Source organism: Rhinoderma darwinii, chromosome 11 (genome assembly GCF_050947455.1).
Source record: "Rhinoderma darwinii isolate aRhiDar2 chromosome 11, aRhiDar2.hap1, whole genome shotgun sequence".
NCBI classification, from domain to species: Eukaryota; Metazoa; Chordata; class Amphibia; order Anura; family Rhinodermatidae; genus Rhinoderma; species Rhinoderma darwinii.
The window spans coordinates 37,019,780-37,044,659 of NC_134697.1; the positions used below are offsets into that span (position 1 = coordinate 37,019,780).

Genomic DNA, 24,880 nt, shown 5'->3' on the forward strand with positions numbered 1-24,880 from the left:
TAGCGCTCTAAATTGTTAATATACTGGCGGGTCTCAGGAGACGCTGCTGCTGCGGGGCACGGATTATTCTCATATGATCGTGCATTTAGGATGCGTCTATGTAAAATATTATTTTTATTATTTCCTGTCAGTATGGACAAGAGTTTAGGTTCAGCACTAAAAAGATCTGGTAGGAATAGAATACTGTATATGTGTAATTTATATAAAACTATAGATCATATGGGTATACTTTGAAAAAATTGACATGCCCCATCTCTTCAAAAATATAGACCCCAACCTAATGCCCTTATAAACCTGTAACAGTCATAGTGCCCCCAAAATAGTGACAAATCACCATGCACTCAAAATAAATGACAGCCACAGTGCACTATAAATAGTGACAACCACAGCACCCCTATAACAGTGGCAGCCCCCGTGTCACCATAAGGCCTTGTTCACACAGCACTAAAAAAAATAAAAATCCGTGTAAACATGTAAAAAATGCTAGCGTTTTTGTAAAGCACTTTTTAAAGTACAGCCATTTTTGGATGCGTTTTGTGCGCGTTTTTTGGTGCGTAATTAGGACTCCAATTGACTATGGGAATTAGGCGTGTTGTCGGTGCATTTGACGCGTTTTAGGTGCCAAGAGTTGACCAAGAACGCACTACAATGCGTTTTCCCTTTGATGTAAGAGGGAAGCTTAAAGCATGCGTTTTTGACGCGTTTTTAAGTGCGTAAAACGCGTCAAATACACGCCATGTGAACAAGGCCTCACTGTGCCCCCAAAATAGTGACAACCACAGTGCTCTAGAACAGGGACAGCTACGGTGCCTTAAGACTGGGTTCACACGACCTATTTTCAGACGTAAACGAGGCGTATTATGCCTCGTTTTACGTCTGAAAATAAGGCTACAATACGTCGGCAAACATCTACCCATTCATTTGAATGGGTTTGCCGACGTACTATGCAGACAACCTGTCAAACGACGACGCGTAAAAATACAGCCTCGTCAAAAGAAGTGCAGGACACTTATATACATTATATGCAGGACACTTCTTTCAGACGTAATTTGAGCCGTTCTTCATTGAACTCAATGAAGTACAGCTCAAAATTTACGGCTGTCAGAGAAGCCTCGCAAAATGCGAGGAGGAGCATTTACGACTGAAACGAGGCAGCTGTTTTCTCCTGAAAACAGTGTTATTTCAGACGTAAATGCCTGCTATCGTGTGCACATACACTAATAGTGTCAGTCACCGTGCACCCAAAATAGTAACAGCTACAGTGCCCTCACTAATAGTGACAGGTACTGTGCCCTCACTAATAGTGACAGGTACTGTGCCCTCACTAATAGTGACAGGTACTGTGCCCTCACTAATAGTGACAGGTACTGTGCCCTCACTAATAGTGACAGGTACTGTGCCCTCACTAATAGGGACAGGTACTGTGCCCTCACTAATAGGGACAGGTACTGTGCTTCCGAATAGTGACAGCTACAGTGTCCACTAACCGTGAAAGCTACAGAGTCCACCAACAGTGAAAGCCAAAGAGACCCAAACTATTGACAGCCACAGTGTCCCCTTTATTGTACCATCCACAGTGCCCTTTCTCTTGCATGGGTCGGTCATGATACCTTTGGTAGTTCAGTAATGGCAGTAGAGACCGGTATTGTCCCTGCTGTCCGCATAGTAGCTGGTGAATACTGTGCAGACATAAGGGACAATTCCCTGCTGCCATTATTTAACACAGGGTAATCCGTCTTTTTGAGAGTCTCCCAGACATTTCGGGATAGCAGTCATGTATTCTATAGATCCTATTAATATGTAAGGAAGTAATCTTACTGGATATAGCTTTAGTAGAATGCACAGCCATGAAACTTACTATAACACTCTCCTACGATCTCTCACATTTCTAGCTTATACAAGAAGGTGACTCATTTGATACAGAACAAAAATATATCACATCAAAGTGTCTGCGAATTCACACATTAATACATTATTTTAGTCATACGCCTCCCGCACCTATGATAAACGTAGGTAGATAGATAGATAGATAGATAGATAGATAGATAGATAGATAGATAGATAGATAGATAGATAGATAGATAGATAGATAGATAGATAGATAGATAGATAGATAGATAGATAGATAGATAGGAGATAGATTACAAGTAGGAATTCAACAAAGAGCAAATAAGATAAATATTTTCCCTGTCTTATTAATCACTGCAATTATTATTAGCAATAAATTATTTTATAGCCAATTGTAATTACTTAGTCCATTTCCTCTGGTTTCTAAATAAAACTAGAAGTGATTATGATTTTTTTTAGCTACATTAGTCAGTCCCCCTTCCTAATAACAATTGGTGACTCCTTGTCAGTGGAGGACAAAATGCCTTAAAAAGCTACAAAGCGGGTTCTTTGCTAGGCCAGTCCATCAGTTTAAATTACAACACTGACAAAATTGCTTCTTGGCTAAAAAACAGTGCAGGATAAAGTCTTAAAAGATGTGGAGACGGACTGATCGTGACACATTCCCTTATTTTGGGTTGTAGCCAACCTGCCTGCCACTCTCAAATAATGCATTGGGTCGCTGTCTGAATCACCACCAGATCAGGTGGGCCCCCATTTGCACCCAGCTGCCTACCCCCCCCCCCCCCCAATTTACTGCCAGTTCTTACCGCAAGCACTCATTGGCTACTCAAAACCACCGTTGGGAACCGCACTCCTAATACAACTACCTTCATTGACGGGCTGTCCCTGACAAGAATCAACATCTCGCCACACCATAGGAAAGTTTTGCAATCTCCGACTTGCACAGAGCATTATGTGTCTCCTCAAATAAAAAAACAGTACTGACTAGATCACCCCTCTCTTTCTGTTCCTCCCCTCAAAACCTCCTCACCTTGACCCTATCCCAATCCATTACATACTGGAACTTTTAGGCTACATGCACACGTTGCGTATTTTGCTGCGGAAAACATGCACCAAAACCGTAGCAACACGCAGGAAATTCACAGATGAAAACCGCACCTAATACTGTGTTTTCAGTCCGGTTTTTACGTTTTGATGCTTTTTTCGGCACGTTTTCATGCTGCGGGTTTTGGTGCGATTTTCCACAGCACTATGCAGATACAATTCACAAGTGGAAACGCAACATACATTGACATGCTGCGGATTCTAAAAACCGCACCGCTGGTCAATTTACGTGCAGAAATATACTGCAGCGTGTACACAAGATTTCCTGGAATCTCATTGACTATGCTGGTACTGTATTACGCTGCGGTTTTGCTGCATGCAAATACGCGTGCACGTAATACACATCGTGTGCATTGACCCTCACTAGAATGATGAACATGAATTCTCTGAGTCATCAGAGAATGCCCAACACCTTCAATTTAGGAAAATATTGGCTGAAAAAATAAGAATGCCATCCTTTGAGTCTTTTTTTTGTCCGATTGAAAATAAATAGAACTCAGGTCTATTGTTAGAAGCTCTTGAATAAAGAAATGATGAAACATAACCCCGTGTCAGGTTACTTCACCTTCTGGTAGGACACAGAAAATGTAAATCTAAAACAGACCCCCGAGAGTTTCGGTAACATTAGAGGCAACTTCTTTTACTCCAAAAGGAATGTTATTCTATTCCAAGAAGTAGATGGAGGCCAAGAAACACTCAGCTATAGGGTGAATAAAGAAGATGATGTACGCTATGTCATGTAGCATGTTGTGCAAACTTTGTTCTTTTTTTTAATGATAAGACAAAAGGAACAACAGATGTGTCTTAGCACACACTGGTTCACAGTAGGCCTCTGTACCCCTTACATACTGTGCGACTTAACTCAAACCAGCCATAGGCAATAGAGGATAACCTCAAAATGATGCTGAGCATGTGATACAGGATCATCAACAACCCCATCCAGGTTGCGCCATTATATGCAATTCAGCTCTTTTATTGGAAAGAGTGACAAACTCGCTTATCAACAAGAACATCTGTTTCTCTTTTTTTTCGTTCATACTTTTAGAGGTTTTTCTGTCGTGGTGCTGAAGCACACAATCCGAAACGCTGACTCTTAGTTATCACGCTCTAAGGCCCCCTTCACATCACATTTATTCTTTACGTTTAGCGTGTATCTTGAGAAAGCTCCCGGCACACATGCTAAATGTGTCATAAGGCTCTACTAGCCCAACGAAGGCCAAAAGAGAGTGCTTTTGGCCTCTATCAGGCTGGTGTACTTCAGTAGACTACGCCATTCCGTCCTGCAAAAAAAAATTATCCTGCACGGTATAAGTTTTTTGTTTTTTTATAATGGGAGCCTACGAGTGACATATGCCACTGTATAGCATAAGTCACAAGCATATGTTGGACATATAGATAATGGGCTTTTTAAAAGTTTATTTCTGACATACAGATGTGTCTTTCCTCATATCCTGAGATGTGTGCGCGAGATATTCAGTTTAAAAAAAACAACATGATTTTGCACTACTCTGTCACGAGATGTCTAGGCTATATGTGTTTATGGGTGGCCACCCAGTGGTTGTGATGTGCATTGCAGCCTGTCAATGGATTTGCGGACATGTCGCAATTTTATATTGAATTTGTTTCATGAAATTGTAGTCAACCAAATTCAAGCAAAGGTAAGGGCGGACACATCTGTATATGTTAAATGGATAATATATTGTTCTATGGCTGATCGTGGCATTGGTCCCCCATAGACTAACCTGGCATATATGTCAAACGCAGTGCAAGAAACATGATGTAAAGTGGGCCTAAGAAATGAATGCGCTAATATTAAAGGATTCTTGGGTTCAAATCCGACCAAGGGTAATGTCTACATGAAGTTTGTATGTTCCACTAGTGTTTGTGTGCGTTTCCGCCCGGTTCTCAGGGTTTCTCCCAAAAACATGTGGATAGGAAATTTAGATTCTGGACCGTGAATGACGTCAACTTCTGTACAGCACTGTGGAATAAGTTGGCGCTATATAAGCAACATAAATAAATAATAAAGGGTTCTATGCTTGTATAGTATATACGGCTAAAATAATTGAACACACGTATTGTTCTAATACACGAACATACATGCTTTTAAAATTTGGTGTAAAACACCAGCCAGGAACTATATAAAACCAGCCAGGCATGAGATCTCAGGTCTTAGGTGCCTTCCAATGATCCCCATGAAGGTCTGCCATCGGGGATGGAGAGATTAAACAGGTTGGATTTTTATTTTCATGTACGACATAGGCAATTCTCCATCCTAGAGGGCCAGACAATGGTTGTTAATCGACTGACAGATCTTAGGGACTGCAATCAATAGGACTACTACTCTGCATTACACACAATGGACTGTGTTTGTAGTCTTTCATCCCTCCTACAACAAAATCCTGACCCTCAAAGGTTCATACACATGGAAATCAAAGTTTTCCTTTGATGATATATATTTTCTCTCTTATGTGGATTAAAGAACATCAGAAAGGACAAGAGTAATTTCATGTTCTTTCAATTTGTCATAACTTCAGGCACCGGAATCATCTTTGTGAAATATCTACGTTGATATATACTGTGTGTATGGGCATAGATGACGTTTTACACTCAAAGGGGTTTCCACTACTGAACAACTGATGACCTATCCACTGGATAGGTCATCAGTATATGATCGGTGCGGGTCCGACGCCCGGACCCAAACCGATAAGCAGCTTCGGTAGCCTGGGGGCACTGGATGTTGTTGCTTTTTATGCGTTGTACGAAGCAGTTGGCTCCGTACATAGCATAGCGGCCGTGCTGCAGAACTGCAGCTCGGCCACTATTTCGTGGCTGGAGCCAACTGCTCCCGGAATGTATGTCGGGTGCCCGGAGGCAGCCTGAGCGGTTTAACGGTGCGGGGTCCGGGTGTCTGACCCCCACAAATCATGTACTGATGACCTATTTGGTGGATAGGTCATCAGTTGTCTGGTAGTGGACAACCCCTTTAATATTGATATTACAGAGGGCCTTTTCTCCCAGAAACAGCACCACTCATGGGTTGTGTCTGGTATTGCAGCTCATCTGCATTCAAGTTCAATACCAGACAAAGCCCATGTGTTTCTGATAAAAAGCCCTGGTTTTCTCATCCAGATCACAAGAATGCTGCTTATTACTTCTCTATAGTTCAACATACTCAAGTTCTAGCATGCTGTACTGCATCTAGAATAGAAAATCTTGCTAGCATTTTGCACCACTGATAGACTTCAATGGGTGTTTTCCATTTGCAACACGAATAGTAGTGTGTTCTGCTTTTTTTGAAGTATATGCGTATTTTATACGTGTGAAAAAACGGATGGCGTACAGATGTCAAATACGCTCGTGTGAAAGAGACCAGAAAGATAAATATTAATATACCATTCTTGAAAATTGGGCAAAGTCCAGTGTTTACAGCAAAAATCTAAAAAAAACAGGGGCCCCCGAGCTACCAGTTGAGGGAGGAGGTCCCCTGGTGAGATAAAACAGTTGCTGCATGTGAGGGCTTGGAAAGGGACAGGATCTTTCAGTAAAAATTCTTTCATCATCTTTTCCGCTGCTTAGTAGACTCAGCTCGGGGATATCCTACTGCTCTGGCTGTGCCTTTAAGAGGCCAGTACTTGTAATTCTTGTAATAAAAAAGAGAGAACGCTGAACCCTGACAAAGTCTTAAAGCTTTCATCTACAAGTAATAATGTTAATACACACTGAGCAGATTAAGAACAAAATCTCTGCAATAAAACCATGAATTTGTTAACATATGCATTTATTATATCAGCCATTTCACTCCAGCACAGAGGAGTGACTTGAAGGTACTGGACCCCGATGCAAAATCCTTAACAAGGCCCCAGCCAAGGTTAATAGGACCCACGCAGAAGGCTTCAAGTGTCGTACGCTTACATGGTATCTGCATCTCTCAATACTTGATGAAGGGTCAGACAGTTAAACACAATTACACTGACACTTTAAGACTCACCTGCGATTAAAGAGAACCTGTCACATTGAAATCGCACTCCAATCTGTGGGAAGCATGTCATAGAGCAGGAGTAGGTGAGCAGATTGATATATATATATTTGTAGCAAAATATTCAGTATAACCTGTAATCTATTCATTGAAACCTCTGCTAATTCTCGGCTTACGAGTCTAGTGGGCGGTTCAAATAACTGATTGACCGTTATCTCTGTATTCACACTCATACAGGGAAGTCTGTCAATCACGGTGAAGGACCGCCCACTGGACTCCTATTGCAACTGACCCCATTTAAAGAGGCTCTGTCACCAGATTTTGCAACCCCTATCTGCTATTGCAGCAGATCGGCGCTGCAATGTAGATAAGAGTAACGTTTTTATTTTTAAAAAACGAGCATTTTTGGCCAAGTTATGACCATTTTTGTATTTATGCAAATGAGGCTTGCTAAAGTACAACTGGGCGTGTTGAAAAGTAAAAGTCCAACTGGGCGTGTATTATGTGCGTACATCGGGGCGTTTTTAATTCTTTTACTAGCTGGGCGTTGGGAATGGGAGTGTATGATGCTGACGAATCAGCATCATCCACTTCTGTTCGTTAACACCCAGCTTCTGGCAGTGCAGACACACAGCGTGTTCTCGAGAGATCACGCTGTGACGTCACTTCTTGCCCCAGGTCCTGCATCGTGTCGGACGAGCGAGGACACATCGGCACCAGAGGCTACAGTTGATTCTGCAGCAGCATCGGCGTTTGCAGGTAAGTCGATGTAGCTACTTACCTGCAAACGCTGATGCTGCTGCAGAATCAACTGTAGCCTCTGGTGCCGATGTGGCCGACACGATGCAGGACCTGGGGCAGGAAGTGAGTGACGTCACAGCGTGATCTCTCGAGAACACGCTGTGTGTCTGCACTGCCAGAAGCTGGGCGTTGTGTAGAGAAGTGGCTGATACTTCTCGTCAGAACGCCCAGCTAGTAAAAGTAGTAAACGCGCCCCGATGTACGCACATAATACACGACCAGTTGTACTTTTACTGTAAACACGCCCAGTTGTACTATAGAAAGCCTCATTTACATAAATATAAACATGGCCATAACTTGGCTAAAAATGCTCGTTTTTAAAGAAAAAAAAAACGTTACTCTTATCTACATTGCAGCGCCGATCTGCTGCAATAGCAGATAGGGGTTGCAAAATCTGGTGACAGAGCCTCTTTAAGTGAATGTGTCTTAGCTGCAATACCAGACACAACCCATGGATGACAGTGACTTTGTATTTTTTTTTTAAAGAGATGCAGACCTATTTTTCTAAATTAAAGCCAACCCTCAAATAGAACTCAAGAAGCTTCCTTGCCATTCTTCTGGAGCTACCAACCACAAACCAATGAAGTTCAGACTGGATTATATAATGAAGCCGATCAATTACAATCAACCAATGCACTAAACTTAAAGAAACACATTGGCAAATGATTGTATAACAGTTCTTGGCTAAACTAAATAAATGATTTGAGGTTTGCCTCTTATAATATCTTCTATCAAAGTTGCAAAAATTCTATGTGGCTAGGAAAAAAGCCAAGGTTTTACGCTGACCGAATAATATTTCCAGGTAAAAAAAAACTTTTGGAATATCCTATTTTTACTCATTGAATCCGTTCATCCACTCAATCTCATTTATACTATTGTCCCAGATTGCAGAATCTGCTATTATAATGAAATAAATCTCCTTATATTGAAATAACATTAAGATGCTATACACTGGTGCCAAACAGATTATTTTTCCGTGTCATTTACTAAATTGATAACATGATTAATTCTTTTTTAGGGACAGGCTGCACCCACAAACTTAGCCAAGTATTTTGTTTCATCCCTATGGAAACTTCTGGTAAAGGAGAATATAACGTCAAGATTAACTTGCCAAGTCCTGTTAAATAATGTACCCTAAATATAGAAAAACACAACAGAATATCGTGGTCAGGATTTATCTTTATGTGATGGAAACGGAACAAAAAAATATTCTTATTACCAGTTAGAATTAGAGACGGCAAGTAGGAGCGGTTCTTGAACAGAAGGTGGAGCTCAATCATTTTTTGGCAAATATGGATTTCTAGAATATTGTAAGCGAAGACATACATGCCATTTTACGTGGCCAAATAGGGGCCATTAAAGGAAATCATCTACAACATGCCCTAAGAGAGCTGATCTACTAGTTGCACCTTGGGATACCAACAAGTCTATGTGGGATAAAATTGCAGCCACTTGTGCCCTCTCAACCCGACTCAACTTTTGGGCTGAGGGTATTTATTGGCTTTAGCTACACCGACCAGTTAAATTTTATAGGGCATTTCATACACGCCATTAATTGAAAGGTGCCAACCCAGTGACAGAGTCCCTTTCAAAGTGAATCTCCACCTTTAGGCATCATGTCATCTTTTAGGTCCAACATTCTGTGTGGATTAATTTCTTAATGTATCTTTACAGTGGTCGGTGCTCCATTTTTCGGATACAGAGTTCCAGGTCCTCGCCATATAAATAAGTGATAAAATTCAGTCTGCCTACAGCTAGAACTAGGGAAGCTTATATAGTTTTATTATAAGGTTCAATGTATAAATTGTATGCAGTCAGCTCCCCCTAGGGGTAGCTGCAGGCAGCCAGAATTTTTATGCAGGGGATTTAGAGCTCTGTATCTACTATAAAGGTAAATTAAGAAACTAAATCAGTACAGAATTATAGATTAAAAACAAAACAATGTTTTTTAAGGCTGGACGTTAAGGTTGTGTGTGTGCAAAAGCAACTTTTTCATGTATTCATTCTTTTCAAATGTTTTTGGCATTCCTCATTTTAGACTATTAAGGCCCTGTTCACACTGAGTTTTTTGACTAGTTTTTTGACACCGCAAAACTCGTCAAAAACTGCCCGAAAATGCCTTTCATTGATTTTAATGGGAGTTGGACGAGTTTTTTTTACCGCGAGTAAAAAAAACGCATTGCGGTAAAAAGAAGCGTCATGACCCATCTTGAGGCGGTTTCCGCCTCCAAAACCCCATTTCAATCAGTCAGAAAGAGGAAAAAAAACGCCTCGACGAGTGTTTTGACGAGTTTTTGTCAAACCACTGTGCAAAAACCGTCTGGAGCAGTTTTTGTAGGAGGAATTTTCCTCCTGCAAAAAAACTCTGTGTGAACATATATATACGTGAGAATATACAAGGTGAATGGTATTATGGTAATTTTCTTTATACAGATAATTCAAACAGCGCTTAAATTGGGAACTATCGACAAAAGTCGGTCTCCACACATTTTGGAGGTGTATATTTGTTATCGGTCAGGTATTTCTATTTAGTGTTGCTAGAATATTGCTACATCTAAGATAATCTAAACCAGTAAATTCAAGATCATGTTGGTAAAAATTATTTTCAACTATTTCAACACGGCCACAAACAAAATATCCCCAAAAGTAGTCACCCAGTTTCTCCATACTCCTGAAAAAGTATTTTCAAATCTCAGAATTTGATCAACTAAATACAGATCACTCTGGTAATGGAAACATATTGCTGTAATAAAGGTCAGCCACAATATACGAAGAAAGTGAAATATTTTTTTCTGGTGCCGTCTGGGACAGGAAGCTCACATACCATCATTATAAATGAAGCCATTTTCTAAATCCTCAAATCTACGTAATGACGTATGTAAAATCTGTATTGACAATGGGTATAAAATCTGGAATGGCACTTGCAGCTTCCTCTCCTTTGAAAACAGAATAAGTCCAGTAGCTTCATATTCAGATAAAACACAACAGGCCCATTCACGTCCTACAACATGATGGAAATATGCGATCAGTAATCATTAAAACGCGCAAATCTCTGCTTGTGTGCAGATGAATGTGCCAATTGTCAGGAATCTGGGGGCTTCTCACCAGAAACTATTGATGGGAATCTTTTGACTGGATGCCATAAAGAGATGTGTGTGGACTGCGAGCAGCAACCGGGTCATAAATATATGCAATAAAAGAAAAAAAAAGTCAAGTTCAACTTATACTGGCAAACATCAAATTATTTCCATATGTATCGACCTCTCCATCGGGGCGATCATACATACGTGTAACCTGTACATTTGCATGCATGCATAGGTGCCAGTAGGTAAAGGGGCCCACTGTCACCAGAGACTGAGCGAATACATTTCATGGGTCACAATTACTCTTGGATTGTTAAAGAGGGGTGATCTATGATATGCTATTGGAGAGCAAAAAGCCCATATACAATACTTGCACAGGAACCCTCTACCGTCTGTGCCTATCCCTGCTCTCCATCCCCGTTCCTCTCTACCTCTTTCTCTCCCGCTACCTCATCATCTCTCCGCGTCTCACTCTCTTTCCCTCGCCGTCTCTTTGCCTCTACCTCGTCGTCTCTTTGCCCCTACCTCCACGTCTCTTTTTCCTCTACCTCGTCGTCACTTTGGCCCTACCTCCACATCTCCTTGCCTCTACCTCACCGTCACTTTGGCCCTACCCCCACGTCACTTTGCCCCTACCCCCACGTCACTTTGCCCCTACCTCCACGTCACTTTGCCCCTACCTCCACGTCACTTTGCCCCTACCTCCACGGCTCTTTGCCCCTACCTCCACGGCTCTTTGCCCCTACCTCCACGGCTCTTTGCCCCTACCTCCACGGCTCTTTGCCCCTACCTCCACGGCTCTTTGCCCCTACCTCCACGGCTCTTTGCCCCTACCTCCACGGCTCTTTGCCCCTACCTCCACGGCTCTTTGCCCCTACCTCCACGGCTCTTTGCCCCTACCTCCACGGCTCTTTTCCCCTACCTCCACATCTCTTTGCCCCTACCTCCACATCTCTTTGCCCCTACCTCCACATCTCTTTGCCCCTACCTCCACATCTCTTTGCCCCTACCTCCACGGCTCTTTGCCCCTACCTCTCCATATGAAATAGTATACATATGAATTCCCGCTTCACCTACAACCAGGTTTATGAAGGTTTCAGTGCCTGTGGAACGACAGGTCCTATAAAAGCTACAGGGCCTGCCTCTATGGTTTGTAGACTTTAGCCTAAAGTACAGACTAATTTCAAAATGTCCCCTGATGGTCATAATTAATAAACCAGTATAAAGTTTTAGGGGCAATATAAAATATTAATAGAAAATTGGCTTATATTTTCTTATCCAATATATTACAAATAAAGAAACTAAAAGTAATTATTCATGTGGACTAGAACATTACAGCAGAAACTTGATTTTACGGATTCCTCTCAAGATTCACAAAGGTGAAACAGGGACTCGGTATAAGGTTTGGTAAGACTAGCAGCGTGGGACTTCATTTCTTAAGAAGCACAGCGAGGAAAACGATTTCACAAAGTTTTAAGCACGAACATCTCAGTGTAGATCAGATTACAAATAACCCCCATGTGTATTCCACCTATGCGAAATCTCCGCTGAGGTTAATGCGGATCTTCCCTTCAATTAGGTAAAAGCTTTCTCAGTCCTTAAATTACCATCTATAATAGAGCATGGAGGCTGGATCTGTGACAGGACCCACATTATTCTGAATAATGGTGTTGGGAGGAAATTTCATTATGCGTGCTATTAGATTGCACATGTTTCTTAGTAAAGATAAGTTTATACAAAATAAAACAATAACAAAAGTATGAGAAGTAATAGGAGGAGTAGTATTATTTATTATAGGACTGACCTAATAGATCTCTCCATGCATGGACTTACTGTTCTGTTATGTTGCAGAACTACGAAAGCGGGCAAGCCGCCAACGCTGAAGAAAATAAATTGCTAGCAAATATTACCCGAAGGCGAGGGTTTACCCATAGTGGAAGGGATTGCAAGGTTATATATTTCCAAATCAGTGGAAAGGGGACATAAACATTGAACGTTAAGGTTTAGAAGCAGTGGGGATCAGCACACATCACCAACGCCCCCGCATGCTCCATCACAAGGGCAGGGACACTGGTAGTAATGATTGTGCTGTATACGAAGCATGTGAAATTTTGGTAGAAATGGCATGGAAAATACTAACTAACATGGCCAAATAGACATGACGTTACATGGCGTGGCCACCGTTCGTATTGGATGTGGCATTTGGTTGGGCATAGAAGAAAAGTAAATAGTTTTCTGATTAAAAAAATAATTTATCACTATATAGTAGATTTGCTCTAATAGAATATAATTAAAACAGGCAGTTAGACACGACAAAAATTCTCATAAAGAAAGAATATACAGTAGTCAACTATGGAAAATTTAAGCTGTAACCACTAGATGGCGACATATGACTATGACTGCTGATTAGTCCAAAGATGGCGATAGACTCCCAGAGATTTCATGTTTTGAATGAGAAAAGAGAAAGAGAAATATTTATAGTAAATACAGTTTATCCCAGTAGAATAAAATGTCATACGAAGGTGAGAAAACAGACAATACAATACACAATGCAAACCACAATACAAACATAACTTTCCACCAAAATAACGGCTTTTGTTCATGAACGGAAACCATAGCTTCCTATTTGCATTACTATTGATTTCAATGGTAATGCTTCCGTTGCAAATGGTTTAGGTTTGTCTCCGTTCCGCAAGGTTTCCGTTTTTTTAGCGGAAACAATAGTGCCCTCGACTGCGCTATTGTGTCCACTAAAAAAACCTTACGGAACGGAGACAAAAGAAAACCATTTGCAACAGAATATCTACAGGGGCGCTGTGTGGAGCTATCTACAGGGGGGCTGTGTGTGGAGCTATCTACAGGGGGGCTGTGGGTGGAGCCATCTACAGGGCGGCTGTGGGTGGAGCCATCTACAGGGCGGCTGTGGGTGGAGCCATCTACAGGGGGGCTGTGGGTGGAGCCATCTACAGGGGGGCTGTCTGTGGAGCCATCTACAGGGGGGCTGTGTGTGGAGCCATCTACAGGGGGGCTGTGTGTGGAGCCATCTACAGGGGGGCTGTGTGTGGAGCTACCTACAGGGGGGCTGTGTGTGGAGCTACCTACAGGGGGGCTGTGTGTGGAGCTACCTACAGGGGGGCTGTGTGTGGAGCTACCTACAGGGGGGCTGTGTGTGGAGCTACCTACAGGGGGGCTGTGTGTGGAGCTATCTACAGGGGGGCTGTATGTGGCGCTATGTACAGGGGGGCTGTATGTGGCGCTATGTACAGGGGGGCTGTATGTGGCGCTATGTACAGGGGGGCTGTGTCTGGCGCTATGTACAGGGGGGCTGTGTCTGGCGCTATGTACAGGGGGGCTGTGTCTGGCGCTATGTACAGGGGGGCTGTGTCTGGCGCTATGTACAGGGGGGCTGTGTCTGGCGCTATGTACAGGGGGGCTGTGTCTGGCGCTATGTACAGGGGGGCTGTGTCTGGCGCTATGTACAGGGGGGCTGTGTCTGGCGCTATGTACAGGGGGGCTGTGTCTGGCGCTATGTACAGGGGGGCTGTGTCTGGCGCTATGTACAGGGGGGCTGTGTCTGGCGCTATGTACAGGGGGGCTGTGTCTGGCGCTATGTACAGGGGGGCTGTGTATGGCGCTATGTACAGGGGGGCTGTGTATGGAGCTATCTACAAGGGGGCTGTGTGTGGAGCTATCTACAGGGGGGCTGTGTGTGGAGCTATCTACAGGGGGGCTGTGTGTGGAGCTATCTACGGGGGGCTGTGTGTGGAGCTATCTACAGGGGGGCTGTGTGTGGAGCTACCTACAGGGGGGCTGTGGGTGGAGCTACCTGCAGGGGGGCTGTGGGTGGAGCTACCTACAGGGGGGCTGTGTGTGGAGCTACCTACAGGGGGGCTGTGTGTGGAGCTATCTACAAGGGGGATGTGTGTGGAGCTACCTACAGGGGGGCTGTGTGTGGAGCTATCTACAAGGGGGATGTGTGTGGAGCTATCTACAGGGGGGCTGTATATGGAGCTATGTACAGGGGGGCTGTGTCTGGCGCTATGTACAGGGGGCTGTGTCTGGCGCTATGTACAGGGGGGCTGTGTGTGGAGCTATCTACAGGGGGGCTGTGTGTGGAGCTATCTACAGGGGGGCTGTGTGTGGAGCGATCTACAGGGGGGCTCTGGTGGATGATTTTTCCATTTACCGGTAGCAGAGTTACACAACTGGAAAACAAAATCCCCATCATGTAACTCTGCTACCTGTCAATTAAAAAGTCATCCACCACAGGGTCTCCCTCTTGACTTTCATTGTTCTCACCCTTTTGGTTTGTCCTGCAGCTGCCGCCGTGATGAGCAAATGTTATACCCAAGTTAGAAAAAATAACACAGAGAGGATATAACCGGATCCATAATATCTGGGATATCCAGACTGTCTAGAGATCCGCAGTGAGAATGTGCGCGCGTTATTTGCAGAAGGATCTGGCCGAGATTTGATATGTTTATGCGGGATATTGGTTGTGGTTAGGGGCGTGGCTTAAAAATGTCCCTCTTTTCCGAATTCAAAAGTTTGGAGGTATGCACATGCATGCATGCCATCACTAGGTGAAATGTAGTGTTCTGTTTCAGACTAAGCCATTTGCATGTCCAATATTAAGGCAGGAATCCTTAACTTTTCCACTTAAATTTTCGTAAGAAAAACTTTGAGCCAAAAATAATCATTTATATATCTTTAAAGATAAGAGACTTGGCTGAGAGAAGAAAATGACAAACGAGAAGCTTATTTCCTCGATTACCAGCGAGCTGAGCAGAATTTATTTGAAGAAAACCCAGTGAATACTGATAGGACTGAAGCCAATGAAGTATCCTCAGAAGATGCGACTGGTAATATTAAAGCCCTACAGAAAAAATATACCATTTCTAACCGTATCCATAGTACACAGTGTGAAATGGTTTTTAAAGCCACACTTGGGTTCATCTATGTAAAACTGTGGTTTCCAAATATTTAAAACCAGGAAAATATCACAAAAAATTGTACATGCAAATGTGCATTTCTGACATTAGATCTGGGGATTTTGTCCCTTTTTTTACATTAACCTTTAAAAGGGTTCGGTACGACAACCCCTTTATCTAAGTCAGCCCAGCGATCATCTCATTGGAAGGGATACTTAAAGCCAGACCAATTAGCGGTGATCTTTAGTAGGAGGTGCCATTGGCCATATGTTTTATTTACATGTAGCGCCTGCTGCTGGGGAAATGTAGTTTTACATGCCAGCCATTTAAAGGAAAGGCCGACCATGCCAGAGCAAGTGCCACTCTTTGTTAGTTTGACTCATAAAAGGGGTCCTAAGTTGGGGACCCCTCTATGACATCCATGTTCTTTTTATTCATGAGCCCAAGTGTTTGTGCTACAAATCTCCTAAGAATAGATAAAAAAAACAAATCCATAAAACGTAATGCTTTGAATTATTTACCGAAAAGTCAACAGCATTATATACACTAGACAGAACTGGGATAAATTGAGGAGAACACTTTATGTAAATGAACCTTAGAAGGGAAACATTAGTTGGAGGGTTTGTGCAGTTAAATTTATGGCAGATGCCCCCACAGAGCCGATGAGCACCTTGAAATTGAGCATTAAGGCCACAGCAATAATTCCTTTGGTGTTGATTTCAGATATGACCTCTAATCCTTTTAAACTCAAGCATTTTTAAGTGCTCAGGCCAAAAAGGTTAAATGGAAGGACAGGCATCAGGCATATTGTCTTAAGGGAATTAGCTGCGGGCAAAGAGACCAGGGATGACCAATTTGAAGTCATAAAAAAAAAAAAAAAAAGAGAATCAGTTTTAGTAAGTTACATGGTCAAAGGACTAGTGTCTTCTGTCTAATGACAGCGTTACTTAGAAGAGTCAGTGCATATCAATCAAGGTTTAGTATTTTCTATATCTTGTGAAGTTGTTTTTACCAATTTTATGATTATGTTGAACGCACCTCTATAAACTCTTGTATACATTTTAGGCCAGATGAAAAACTAGATTTCTTAGACGAAAGTGGAAATGGCATAAACAAAACTTTTATTGGATAAGTATTAAAATGCTAAAAAGAAATTAATCATTTATATTGTGTGAACAATGTAAGTATAATAATTTGGGATTCAACTAGGAAATCTTTAGGGATTGAGTCATCTTCAAAGATGACAAGGAAGAGTTGCAATTTACGCAGGCGTAAACATTGGACCATTAATGTTTGTGTCCGAGAAGGAATAGCAACATCAGACTCATGTCCATACCGATGCCATCAAATCATTAGCTACTGTCGGTCATTGAATACACGAAACCGGAAATACCAAGGTGCGGATGCTTCTAAAAAAGGCCTTCCAACTTGGGATCCGTCACACTATTGTTTCCCTGCCTGCATGTCGAGTAGTCGTTCAGACAAGGACGACCCAGCTCAACCTTCTTTCACTAGGAGCACCCTATCCCAATGCGTTTTCTCTAGTATGGATTCATCAGGAGATGTTTAGATAAGTAGATTGAAGACATGCCTGGCATGCAGCCTTGCAGCATGACCCAAGTTGTGGTCAAGAATGGCAAATAAAAAAAAAATGATCTAACATCTTATAGGACATAAAGATGTAAAGGATCTGCCAGACACAGCTTCTGTGTCGACGCCCATGGTTAATCAGTCTGCATCTGCTCCTAGGTCTGATAGAGTGACTCGATCTGCTACCACTCAGGCTGGTGGGCTGAGGAGTGGGAGAACCTATCACAGCCTGGCCAGACGGAGCTAGCGCCCGCCCTCGGTCTATTTATACCTTCATTTCCTGCTCTTCCTTTGCCTGTGATTCTGTCTTGTTTCCTGGCTCTGCTGTTCCTGCTAGTACTATTGACCTCTGCTTCAAATTGACCCTGGCTTTACTGACTACTCTCCTGCTCTGCGTTTGGTACCTCGTACACTCCTGGTTTGACTCCTCTCGTTCACTACTCTTGTTGCTCACGGTGTTGCCGTGGGCAACTGCCCCATTTCCCTTAGCTTCTGTGTACCCTTGTCGCCCAGTTGTACGCCGTCGCCTAGGAAGGCCCTGCAAGTAGGCAGGGACTGAGTGGCGGGTAGATTAGGGCTCACCTGTCTGTCTCCCTACCCCGACATTACAAAAGGCCATAGAATCACCCTTTTTTCCACAGGTGACTTGAACGTGTGCAGGATCTCATCACAATTCCCTTCCTCTAGCACCAAAACGTAAATCAAGGAATGGCGGGATTAGACCCTAAGGTCACATCACTCTTCTCTACTACAAGGGATGGTAAGAATTAGGGAGAACAAGTGGAAGACAGTCATGTACTGGAATAGGGTGTGTAGTGGAATGAACAAGCACTAGGAGGGAACTTCGCGGCCACAATTTTTTTGTCTCACTAAGAGAACCACTTTTCCCATTGAGGTTGGTCAAGCAAATCTGATCACCGCAGGTCTGGCTACCGAAACAACGAGCAGCTGATATTGGCAGATGGCAAAGTATTATATGGCGCCCATTTATGCAATACATGGCTGGGGCAAGTCCGGTAGAGCGGGAGTCACTCTACGAATGATGTCCAAATGCCCCAATAGGGTATATAGAAAGGTATGTCTAACCAAGACAAGACCTCATATTAAATATGCACCATATACTTTTTTTTTATGGTGCAGTGCCACACTAGGTCTCCATATTTGTTTCCTGCAATAATCTGCTGACGTCATAAGAAATTCTAGGCATACCCCACTTTTAATGATCCTCATAATCTGAAGTAGCTTTTTAAGCCCCCCAGGTGCATCATCACATAACTTCAAGAACAGAACGGATTTTAAAAGTCATTTACTTTAACCAGATGAAAACTGAAAGTGCTATAAAAGCCTTTAAAAGCTGAAATGGCACAATAAACATTTGGAAATACAGTGTGCCAGAAAGTTATAACATTTGAACGGTGGCCAGTGTGACCCACCAGGATTAGATATTTAACTTATGTGATGTGCAAGGCTGGAGTGGAAAGCAATGCTCCACCACCTACTTTGATTTCCCTGAGCTGTCTTTCTTTCCACATACATCGCAGCTCTTGGCAAGCATGGCCCTACTTAGCACCCAGGAATGGAGAGCAGTGTCCCAGAACACAGTGGAAGGAGATTATAGCCATAGAAACCAGTTCACAACAAAGAAAAAAAATGCCTTCGACCAGCTGTGTGTGGAAAGTGGGAGTAAAGGTGAGAAATCTAAACTCTGGCAGGTCGCTATAGAGATACAGAGTCATTGCCCTACACATATATATCAAGTCCTGTCCGTAGCCACATGTATTGCAAAGCAAGCAGATGGTCTAGGCCTGGTAATACGGAATAGAATATAGCAGGGTCCTAAGGTTTTGCACATATGCAACGTTACAATTTTATCTCCCATGAGATGACCTCCAGGAGAATGGCTGGGAGTATAGTAGTAGACACACACTAGTAACGAAAAATGCAATTAACATTACTGACCAGTATCCCAAATACCTTTCTGGGTTCTTCAGCAAGCAGCGGCTTATAAGGTATCAAAAAATGAAGTGTCTGTGTTCCCTTGACGATTTGTCTACTTTTTTTAAGCTCTACCTTTATAAATTAGGCTGGGTTTACATTGATCAGTTCTGTGGACATTGGCTAAACCCTCCATGATTGGAAGAAAACTAATAGCCAAAAGAGAGTAAAAGTAGTCACTGTGGGATTCAATCCAAAACCACTAATTGGCCAAAATACAAAAAACTGTCAAACACAAAAAAAGGTGGTAAAAAAAACAGAGCAATCTCCAAATGTAGTAGCCAATCCAAATATGAAATGGAGGAAAGCAATGTCTGTCCTTATATAATTCAGTACCTTCCTCAAGTCTCATAACTCAGGGCTATAAACCTCACCAAGGAAGCCCGAATACTGGAGTAGGAACTCTCCTAATCAGGATCGGGTATATTTACCACATATATCACAGATTGATAACCTAGGCCTTAGAGGACTATGCTACGACATGAGGCCATTTTCTATTGGCTGTGAATAGTTTAGCAAAAGTAAATTAACCCCTTACCTACTCCAATAATCTGTATATTCCACAGGCCAAACCCATTTGAACACTAAAAGTTCTTCATTAGTCAATGAGAATAAAGTCTAAAAAAAACACATGATATAATATTCTCATAATTGGCTTTTTCCCACTCTAAACAAAGCATAAGTTGAAAAACAGATGGTTGCAGTTGGCATAAAATCAGGTTTGAAAGCATAATAGTGCTAAAAAGTATGAAAACTAAATTAAGTTTACTACAACAACATAAACAAGGACAGGTCTGCAAAGACTATTAGCACTGTTGTTGATGAGCATTTATATTGTAGTTTTTAAAATACTGCGGGTCTCTGATGGGCCTGAAATACGAAAGAAGATTTCCATTCTAGACAACCCCTTTAAGATAATGCAAAAGAATTACGATACCAACAGTCCGATGGAAAACCACAGACAATACATTACAGATTTGCATGAGATAGATAGATAGGATAGATAATGAATTCTAGTGACCCAGCTAAGAACACCCCATATTTTAGCGAGGTTGATGATCCAGGGCCCAACATTTAGAAACTGTTTTAATTTGCACATTTCCAGGCAGAACATGCTGTATCGGCCAGGATAACAAGGGATATACTCCAAGAATATTAAACAGGCAGTGAGCAAAATATATAGTATATAGAGAGGAACTGGTGACAGTGCAGATAACCCCCTTCCACCTCTCAGGGAAGCAGCGTATCAATCACTTACTTTTGTTTCTCTGGGTCTTCCTGTTTGACATTTACAAAGCAGTTTAAGGCTGCAGCGTGCTTCATCCCTATATATAAAGTCTTCCCTTCACGGCTCTGTGCTGTTGGAAGGTCTGGATTTCACTAACATGAACAAAGAGCACATGATGTATTCAGTTTTCCCACCCAGATTTTAATTTCATGGGAGCGGATTGTATGTATATTTAACCCCTGGTTGGTCAATATGAAAAAGATATATAAAAATGAACATGCTAACTTTATGCAGTGCCAAAGTTCTGTGAAACTTGGCAAACCAGTGGAAGGGGAAAATGTAATGCTGCATAACCAAGCAGATTAATATGGCATTCAACGTATACAGGTAGTTGGCACACCAGAAGAACAGGTAATAACACCATGGGAATACTATGCATGGGCAAGACCGGGAGAACCACCCAAAGAAAAGATGACAAGTCTAACTACATGTATACAGTATGGCAATTGTCATCAAAATGCATATATCCTCGGTGGCTATGTGTGTTGGGTGATACTATCTACACCTAAGTCTCATCTTTGGGTGTTAAATGGTAGAGGAAGAAGTGGGTAAACTAATTTGCACAATGGGTGTCACAAACTTAAAAATCCACAATAAAGTAATGCTTGTTCTGCGTTGCTACTGAATGGACACACTTAAAAGGCATTATTCAGATCACTGGGGAATTGTGGATTTTCAGTAACATAATTTTTTTTTTCCTAATTGCTTTCAAATGAGCTTTCTTATTCGAGTGTTGAGAGCACATGTATCCTCTCATATATCCATTTTTATAAAGGGTTCCACCTCTCGTCAATAGCAGAGCTCACATTCTCCTGTCCAAACCCCATAAAGTTTCCCGGTGTGATAACAAAGCTTGACGTCACTTTGAAGCAAGTTCATTGCACAAAAAAGAGAGCAAGAAGCAGAAGAACAAAGGTCAGGAAGCGGCTATTTATGGCCTAATTAAAATCGCCTTTCACCCCAAGCCCTCCTATGGCTTGTGCGGAGATGAGAAAGTTCAAGGATAAAAATCCCTTATTTTATCGTGGTTCCTCGGAAGTCAAAGGGAGACTGCAACCATAAATATTCTCACTAACTGCTAGAACAACAGTATAGCAACCCGGGGTGTAAATGGCTGCTCCGGCACCAGTAGTAGAAAGGAAAGACACACCTATAATTGAACATATACAATCACAGGTTATTTTGCCTTTGTACAAGTGTAGTTCTAATTCTAGTGACATGGGGGATTGTACTACAGATATCAAATACCAAAACCGCTGCTTTAACATGCGCAATATCAAAATGGACCACAAAGGAGTGTAACTATAAAACAAATGCAGAGGTTGCAGGTCACACCCGCACCATGGAGCTTAAGGCGGTCCAAAAGCTCCTGCTGCCCATATGAGATCAGTGCTATTAAATTAATTTGGTCAGCCTGTTACAGATTCTGCACTGTCGCCCAAGAGCCTCAAGTTATCAAAAAATTTTGTTATATGAGAAAATAACGACCGTAGGCCTGAAGGTGTAACTTAGTGTTGATCCTGATTAAGCTCAAAAATTAAGTCGTATCTAAAGCTAGTCATACATTAGGAATTTCAGACGGACACTTTATGAATAACTTGTTGTTCATGGTTGGTCTGTGAAGGTTGTTGTTCTGGACGACGACGACATTACTTAAGACGACAAACACTAATCAATATATTCCATGCTCTGTGGCCTGGTCTGGGCTTCTATTGATGGGATGCAGATCTGTTGCTTGGCATGAACAACTATACAAGACTGCACCCAACGACAACCCGAAAAATCCAACACGGGAGGTCAACTTTTTCACAGATATCTGCCTCCTGACATCATCACGCTCATTTGGGTCACGAAAAAGTTGCCGTCAGCAGAAGATGGTCTAAATTGGCCTGTCCAAAATCTTGTGTGTGGGGCCCGTTTTATAGACTGGTTACTAGGGAGACATTGTCTAACAACCACAATATTTTATTGAAGTTGTCAAGCAGCAGCCAGTCTTATCTCATATTATGCAGATCTTCAGATGAGGGCAGAAAAAGATTTCCAATTAAAATAGACATGGAAAATTAATAGGGGCTGTTAGTGGATGTTAAAAAGAACTTTGTTGCTTAAGTTTATTTTGCCATTCACAAATATCCCCAAATCATTTTCCATGTGTTGTTCGGAGCCACTTTGTTTAGAGGGTTTCACTATTAGCCCAGAAGGGTTATAAGCCATATCATTTTTCCCCCAACAGCCTGCATTTTAATCCCATTTTTACAATTAGCAGCTTAGGTGAAAAATCTTATAACCTGAACAATCCACAACAGACACTTTATAGGGACAATTGTCTATTTTTACCATTTCAAGTATCAAAAAATATAAAATTCTCTCATTTGTTAATTAATCTTACCACAGGTAATCCCAATTGGCAGCCAGTTTAAGTAACTTTATACTTTGATCGATTCCACTTTTCCCATCTTCTTGTGGCAATAAACATGAATGATTGTTTGATCTGAGTGCGCATGTTTATGGGGGGGGGGGGGGATTAGGGGAGCGAGTGTTTGGTGGAGATCTATCAAACATGAAATCTAAATAACGTCATCGTTCCTAGTAGCTGCGTGCTCATCAGTGGAATGGCAGAGTTATTGGTGCGCTCGTGACCATCTTGAGTGATATCATATTTGTCTTGGATAAGGATGTGGAATCATATCTGGTTTATTCCCCATTAGGAATCCTTAGTTACAAGTTGTGACTGCAAAAGCACAAAACACTCTCTACTGTTAGGCATTCATTGTGTGTCATGCTTTATGTTCTATGTCTTGCAAAATAAATAAATTTCTTCCAGCAGATGAAGAATATTATAAAGTATCTTTTCTTGATTTCAATTGGAATCATATAAGATAAGACTTATCAAAAAACATGGGAAAATATCCAAGATAATAGAAATCAGTCAGGCATCTGGGGGTCTTTCTACTCCAAAAACACAGCAGTATTACTACATGCAATTTTTTAATGCACAGCTGGAGCGATGACTTCAATCATATACTATTGCTTTAATCTCCATTTTTCCATGTTAATACCTCTATCTCTGTGTCCTCCCTTTGAAATTGTTTAATGTAAATATTAATAGATACGTGTAGTATAATAATGTTATTTTTAGTCAGTTTTAGATTTTAAACTCCATAAAACCCTTAGGGCTCATTCAGACGAACGTGAAGAACGTCCGTTTGCTGCGCATGGAAATCACGAACAGCACACAACCCATTGATTTCAATGGGGCCGTTCACACATGCACGAGTTTTCACGTAGTGAGAAACCGCTGCATGAAACTCACTGCATGTCCTATATTGGTGCGTTATCACGCAGCTACGCGCCCATTGAAGTCAATGGGTGCGTGAAAGCCACGCACCGCACATGGATTTGCGCATCAATTCAATTGAAAATAATAAAAAACAAGATGTGCTTAGCGAGCGCGTGAATAACGTCTGCCAGTCGCAAAGCACAGTGATGCAGAATGCAACACACACGGACCAGATTCACACGCGTTTTTCACGCACATGAATCTGATACATGCATGTGAATGTAGCCTTACAATTAAGCCTAAAGATCAGTTAAGAATAATGCCCCACTCCTCACACCCCAAGTAATACATAAAACGTTTCAGGAAATCGAGATCTGTATCATACCCCAAGTCATACATATAGGGTTTCAGGAAATTAAGATCTTCTTGCAGGGTCCTGTTTCAACGGTCCATGCAGTATTGACACTATCATTACCAATTAATTTCCTTCCCAATGCTCTGTTCACACTAGCTTCCATCATTCATAGCAGAGCCGTGGTAACAATGCTGGTTGTGGTTTTTTTTAAATGGATACTGGCGACTCTTGATGGACCCCACTGACTTTAATAAGGTTCATCAGGTTTCTGGTATTTTTGACTGAACTATTTTTGCCATCTAAAATAAAGGAAACCCTGACTAAACCTAGACTAATTTGAGGTAAAGGGGTTTTCTGAAACTAAAACGTTGATGGCCTATCCTTAGTATAGGTTTAATTGGCGGGGGGTCTGACCTCTGCATGCCTGCCGATCATCATAATGAAGGGTCCTATCCTTCCTACCCTAAAGGTCCTTTGGGCAAATGATCGTTCATAGAACGCTCGTTTCCGATCATTGCCCTGTGTAAACAAGGCAGCGATCAGCAGACGAGAGAGCAAACGCTCGATCATCTGCTGATCGTATCGTTTTAAAAAACTGAAATATCATTCGGAGTAACGGCTGC

General features: G+C 42.0%; 1 protein-coding gene across 4 annotated transcripts in view; it reads right to left on the reverse strand.

Annotated features, from left to right (window-relative positions):
- The window catches only part of SH3PXD2A (SH3 and PX domains 2A), a 248,911-nt gene that overhangs the window by 81,255 nt on the left and 142,776 nt on the right, over positions 1-24,880 (reverse strand). The gene's annotated exons all lie outside the window — the stretch shown is intronic.